The 6,429-nt window shown below is 41.3% G+C and overlaps 1 pseudogene; it reads right to left on the bottom strand.

Moving 5' to 3' along the window:
- Window positions 1-1,205: 1,205 nt before the first annotated feature.
- Window positions 1,206-2,385, bottom strand: LOC112131649 (MKI67 FHA domain-interacting nucleolar phosphoprotein-like; annotated as a pseudogene).
- Window positions 2,386-6,429: the final 4,044 nt, after the last annotated feature.

The following is a 6,429-nucleotide window of genomic DNA, read 5'->3' as shown; positions in this document are numbered from 1 at the left end:
TATCTCCAGCAACTGCAGATGGATAAATGACAATGAGTCCAGATAATGGATTATGATACAACCATTCAAATAATGCTTATGAGTACTTGATAACATGAAGAAAATCTTAAGATATAGTGTTTGAGAGAGAAAAAAAGAAAGGTGGAAAAAAATAGATGGAAAGCATGACTTAAATCATGCACACAGATGCTGCCACTTTATACTTTTTTTTTTTTCGAGACAGGGTCCCACTCTGTTGCCCAGGCTGGAGTGCAGTGACATCATGATGTCGGCTCACTGCAGCCTCTACTTCCTGGGCTCAAGCAATATGCCCACTTCAGCCTCCTAAGTACCTGGGACTATAGGCATGTGCCACCATGCCCAGCTAATTTTTTGTATTATTAGTAGAGATAGGGTTTTACCATGTTGCCCAGTCTGGTCTCAAACTCCTGAGCTCAAGTGATCTGCCTGCCTCAGCCTCCTAAAGTGCTGGGATTGCAGGTATGAGCCACTGCCCCTACTTTATACTTTCTTGTTGAAGTAGACTGTATTACTGATTCCCACCCACACCCTCTTTTTGGATATCCGGCCCCTCCTCGAGTCTCTGGAAAGGCAGCACTACAAATCCAGGGACAACTAGGGAACTCCCACCCCCATTGCCAGGCAGATCAGATTCTCTATCCTGCTCATTGGAAATGACATACAGAGTGTTTGATAGATTTTTTGCAGAGGAGCATCTGTATGGAAAGGTCCAGTAACACTGGGACCAGGGATACTGCCAGGGTAAACCAAAGTCTCAGAGGTTGGAGGAGGCTGGAGCATGTGCCATATGTTCATCTGCAGAGCAAACCACAAGCATGGAGCAGAAGTCCAGAGTGAAGGCACGCAGGAGAGAAAAATCACCTCCCAGCCCAGTCCTTCCATGGTGTGGTTGTATTTTGAGTTCTGTACTTAGATGTCTGTGAGGTTGCCTATTGTATTCTTAATACAAATCCCACTTAAGCCAGCCTAGAATAGGTTAAGATAAATGTAATGACTTGACTTGGCTGGAGTGCAGTGGCGTGATCATTGCTCACTGTAGCCTCAACTTCCTAGGCTCAGGTGATCCACTTCAGCCTCCCAAGTAGCTGGAACTACAGGCATGAGCCACCATGCCCAGCTAATTTTTTGTATTTTTCTCATAAAAATATTGTTCAGAAGAAATCTTATATATAATACATTGAAAATCACTGATTGCTTTTTCTTCATCTTCTTTTCTGTGAATGTGTAGGTGTTTGAGTCTCTTGTATTTCTTCTTTTACACAGGATACAGGCTGTTTGAAAACCATTTCATTATCTTCATCATCATCATTCATTTCAGCCACTTCAGATTTTTGTCTCTTTAAAAATGTTGATGTACAAACCGGTGTGGGGTCCTAGGTATCCGCAGTCTTTTCAGGAGTGTCAGAAGTACCTAAAACCTTTTTCTTCTTCTTACATAAACCCTGACCTTTTGTAGATGTCTGATGATTTGTTTTTGAAATGCTTTCCATTTTCTGTAAAATCAAAGAAGGAAAATCATAATCAATTCCTTTTTAAGCTAATTTCTTCCCGAGTAATCCTTTCTTTTTAAATCACTCCTCCATCCGTAACTCTTTTGTAAGTGCCAATTCTGATTATACATTTCACTGATGGATATGACTGCTGCTTAAATGGAATATTCCAGTCTTGAAAGAGTTCTTTTTGTACTTTTTCAGGTGGCATAAAATGACTCTCCAAGAGTCTTTCACCAAACATGTAGTTGTTCATTGTTTCAGCAACTATCTTGGCAACATCCTCAGACTTAAACTCCACAAACACATAGCCTTTGCTATTTCCAGTCCTTTTCTTTCTGGATAGTCTGAACCTTGTAACAGTGCCACACTGGGAGAAATAGGAAAGGATCTAGGTTTCATTCAGTAGGTTATGTAGGTGGCGCACATAGGCTACTCCAGGAGAAAGTTGTTCTTTTTTTTTTTTGAGACAGAGTTTCACTCTTGTTGCCCAGGCTGGAGTGCAACGGCAAGATCTCAACTCACCTCAACCTCTGCCTTCTGGGTTCAAGTGATTCTCCTGCCTCAGCCTCCTGAGTAGCTGAGATTACAGGCATGTGCCACCACACCCTGCTAATTTTTGTATTTTTAGGAGAGACGGGTTTTCTCCATGTTGGTCAGGCTGGTCTCTAACTCTCAACCTCAGGTGATCTGCTTGCCTCAGCCTCTCAAAGTGCTGGGATTACAGGCATGAGCCACTGCGACCGGCCAGTTGTTCTTGTTTTTTTCATCGGGTTATGCACGTGCAAACCTGTGCCACCTCCTTCTGAAACTCAGCATCTACCTGCGGGTTCAGTGACAGGACAGGCCCAGCCAGGCTGGAAAAGGCCGCCATGCCAAAAGCGGCTAACACTAACTCCATGCAGCACTTGTGGAAATGCCTAGTTTTTTATATTTTTAATATAAGCAGGGTTTTGCCGTGTGGCCCACGCTGGTCTAGAATTCCTGGACTCAAGTGATCTGCCAGCCCTGGTCTCCCAAAGTGCTAGGATTATAGGCATGAGCCACCACACCCAGGCTTGACTTTGAAACATATGTTGTACATCCAGACAGCAGTGAACTCTGGGGGAACACCAAAGATGAGGAGAATGAGAGAAGAGATACCTCCAATTAAAGGAGTTAAGAAGAGATGCTTGAACTTATGTTTCAAAAAGTCACTGCAGGTTGGGCACAGTGGCTCACATCTGTAGACACAGCAATTTGGGAGGCTGAAGTGGGTGAACGGCTTGAGCCTAGAAATTTGAGACCACACTGGGCAACATGGCAAAACCCCATCTGTACAAAAAATACAATAATTAGCCAGGCACAGTGGTGCCTGTGGTCCCAGCTACTCGGGAGGCTGAGGTGGGAGGTCGAGGCTGCAGTGAGCTGAGATCCACCACTCCACTGCAGCCTGGGTGACAGAGTAACACCCTGTTCAAAAAAAAAAGTCACTGTTTTGGGGTTTTCTGGGTGAAACCTGTTTCCATAAAAAAAAAAAAGGGTCGAGACAGTATGCATTACTGATTCAAAATCATAACCAGATGCTTAGAGTAAATCATTGTATCTATTGTTTCAAAAACCAACCTCAGGGTTATTATAAGTTAATTTTATTGGGTTTTTCTTTAAGCCTGGCTGATTCACTCAGGTCTGTCACTTCCAAGCCCATGTTTTACTACTTTGTAACCCTATTTGGAAGGAAAACTGCAGCTCACATTATGACCCATCCTGAGATGAAAAGTTTCACACATATTCACCACACATACCCCCCACCACAGCATGATGACACAGCGACGCAACCTTAGGCAAATGGTACCACTGCCAGCAAATGCATTTTTTTCTTTATTTAAAATTTTTTTCTGTATTTCTTCTAACAGCAGCAAATGCATTTAACATTTTGTTGAGATTCTCAACAGCTGCCATTTGGTTTGTATAGCAAATTGTTTACAAAGTAACTTTTTTCCATTTTTGATATTTTGATGAAAATTATGTTCTTCAGTTTTAAAGCTCTGTCTCTCTCCCAAAGAAAGATTAATAACTAACTACCAAGTAATGATTATTTAGGAAAATAACAAAAGCAAAAACAGCTGTAAACACTTCTGGAACATGGGTAAGGGTCTAAAGTCAAGACCTTCTGGGCCCAATGGAGGTGCTAGGCTTGCCTGGGGACACCATCAGCACTTCCCCATCCACAACATCCTCAACAGCTGGGAGCCATGCGCAGACTCTGGGGGGCTTCCTGTTCCACAAACTCCCCTCTCTTTTTCCTCTCCACCCTTGCTGTTGGGCCGCCCCTCCAAATCTGCCTAACGAAGGCAGCAGGATCTTTAATACTGTTCAGCTTTGTCAACAGAGACAGGATACTCTAGAAAGTTGAGAGATTCCCTGGTCCAGTCTGGGGGAGGAAAAAATATGCAATGTAGCATAGATGGTTTTACTTGTCCACTCAGACACATGCTCATACTTATTAGATGGATGTATCAGATGCTTCAAAAGTCCTGATGTGTAGTAACACAAAAGTTGCTTGTAAAAAGGAAGTTGCAAAATGGCAAAAATTTCTGCAGCAGTTCAGGCTCCTGATGACAAAGCTGGTTCTGATAAGTAGTTCTTTTGACATTCACAGCAGCTTTTGCTGTAAGTCCTGTGTTCCAAGGGTTTCATTTAGACCATAGGAAGTTGAAAGCAAAGTTTAAATGTTCTCTACTGACAAAATGTGGTATATCCATCAATGGACTTCTACTCAGTAATGAAAGGAACAAACTACCAAAACCTGTTATATGTCATGGACCAACCTCAAAAACATTAGCTAAGTAAAAAAGCCAGACATGAGACCACATATTGTATAATTCCATTGATTTGAAATGTCCAAAAAAGGCAAGTTGATAGAGACAGAAATGGTCTGATTTACCTCAAGAGGTAGGGATTCCAGTTCTCTAGGGTACAGGTGATACATCCATGAGAAAAAATAAGGAAAAGAAAAGAAATTTATATGTAAATAAATGAAAATAATACTTCTCCCTGATTATAAAGTGAATTGCATTCTTTTAGTAATAATTTGGAAGACAAAATATGAAGAAAAGTCTTTAATTTTGCCACTGAAAGCATTCTGGTTTGTTGCTTTTTACACTTTTTTATGCATATGAACATTTTAAAAAGTAGAATCGTAATATATAGTCTTTTGTCACTATGTTTTGGGCATATTTCTATGGCAGTAACTATATCCTTGGTGTCATCTTTTTAAAAGTTTGATGTATATTAAGTTAATCATTGCCACCCCAGAAGTAAATTTTCTTATATATGTATTTTAATGGATGCAAGCAAGCATTTTGGGGCTGAATTCATAGAAGGAGAATTTCTGGAGGAAAATAACATAAAATAGTTTTAAGATTTTTAATAGACATTTTCAAATTATCCTGCAGAAAAATTGGTTCAGTTTATACTCCCAACAGGGGCAGAGCTCCAGTGTCCCCCTTCCGTTTGTCCTCTTTGCTGATATTTAAGGAGAAAATCTCATTGTTTTCATTACATTTCTTTGGTTTCTAGTGCTTTTGAAACTTTTTTTTTTTTTGAGATGGAGTCTTGCTGTATGGCCCAGGCTGGCATGCAACAGTGCAATCTCGGCTAACTGCAACCTCTGCCTCCTGGGTTCCAGCGATTCTCCTGCCTCAGCTTCCTGAGTAGCCGGGATTACAGGTGCCCACCACCATGCCTGGCTAATTTTTGTATTTTTTAATAGAGATGGGATTTCACCATGTTGGTCAGGCCTGTCTCAAACTCCTGACCTCAGGTGATTCAGCCACCTCGGCCTCCTAAAGTGCTGGGATTACAGGCGTGAGCCACGGCACCCAGCCTTGAATCTTTATATGCTTATTGGCCATTTTTATTCTTGTGGGAAATGCCTGTTTCTCCATTGCCTATTTTCTGGCCAAGCTCCCAAGTCACATTTCACTTAATTTTTATCCTGCTGATTGAAAGCATTTTAACATAAACAGGAGCAGGACAGACTGTAATTATCGAGATCTTGCTCTGTCACCCAGGCTGGAGTGCAGTGGCATGATCATAGCTACCACAGCCTTGTACTCCTGAGCTGAAGCAATTTTCGTACCTCAGCCTCCCAAGTAGCTAGGACTACAGGTGTATGCCACCAGGCCCAGCTAATTTTTAAAATTTTTTGTAGAGATGCAAATTCACTATGCTGCCCAGGCTGGTCTTGAACTCCTGACTTCAAGTGATCCTCCCACCTTGGCTTGCCAAAGTGTCGGGATTACAGGCGTGAACTACTGCTCCTGGCCGAGAGCTCATTTTGTTTGCTAGTGGTGATCTTGGTATCTTTTTATATTTGAGGCTTTGGTGCTAGTGCTGAAGTATTACACTCGCCATCCAAGGTTTGCAGGACTTTTGTTTTAATATTGAATAGATGGAACTGTTTACTTCTGCATCTTTGCAGGTATACAAAATGTGCCTAGCAGGACTCTGCTTTATATCCATTGAAAGCAAGAAGTAATACAGTAAAACTTTGCCTGGCTAGAGGCTTTGGAAGAATGGAGTATTCTGATTTAATGCTATTAACTTGGAAGTGTGAAGGTGAAAAGAATTCAAAACTTACATTTCCTGTTGAATGCAATTTGAAAATACAGCCAGTGATTCCACTTTTCTTCTTTGGTAAGTTTGGACATTCCGATCTACTTGGTGTTTTATTATAGAACTGCTAGTGTGCCTGAGACTTACATTGTGAAGACACTTTTTAAAAAACTTGAGAGGTAAGAGGGTGTAAATGGTATTGTATGAGATCAGGCTGGATGAGAACTGACACTTGTAAATATACTTTTTATGCTGAATCTCTGATTGCCATTTGTTTTCTTATTTAACTCATAAAAATAAAACACCTTGGATGGAGGGT

Source organism: Pongo abelii, chromosome 16 (genome assembly GCF_028885655.2).
Source record: "Pongo abelii isolate AG06213 chromosome 16, NHGRI_mPonAbe1-v2.0_pri, whole genome shotgun sequence".
Taxonomy (NCBI): Eukaryota; Metazoa; Chordata; class Mammalia; order Primates; family Hominidae; genus Pongo; species Pongo abelii.
This window is presented reverse-complemented; position numbering and strand designations above follow the sequence as displayed.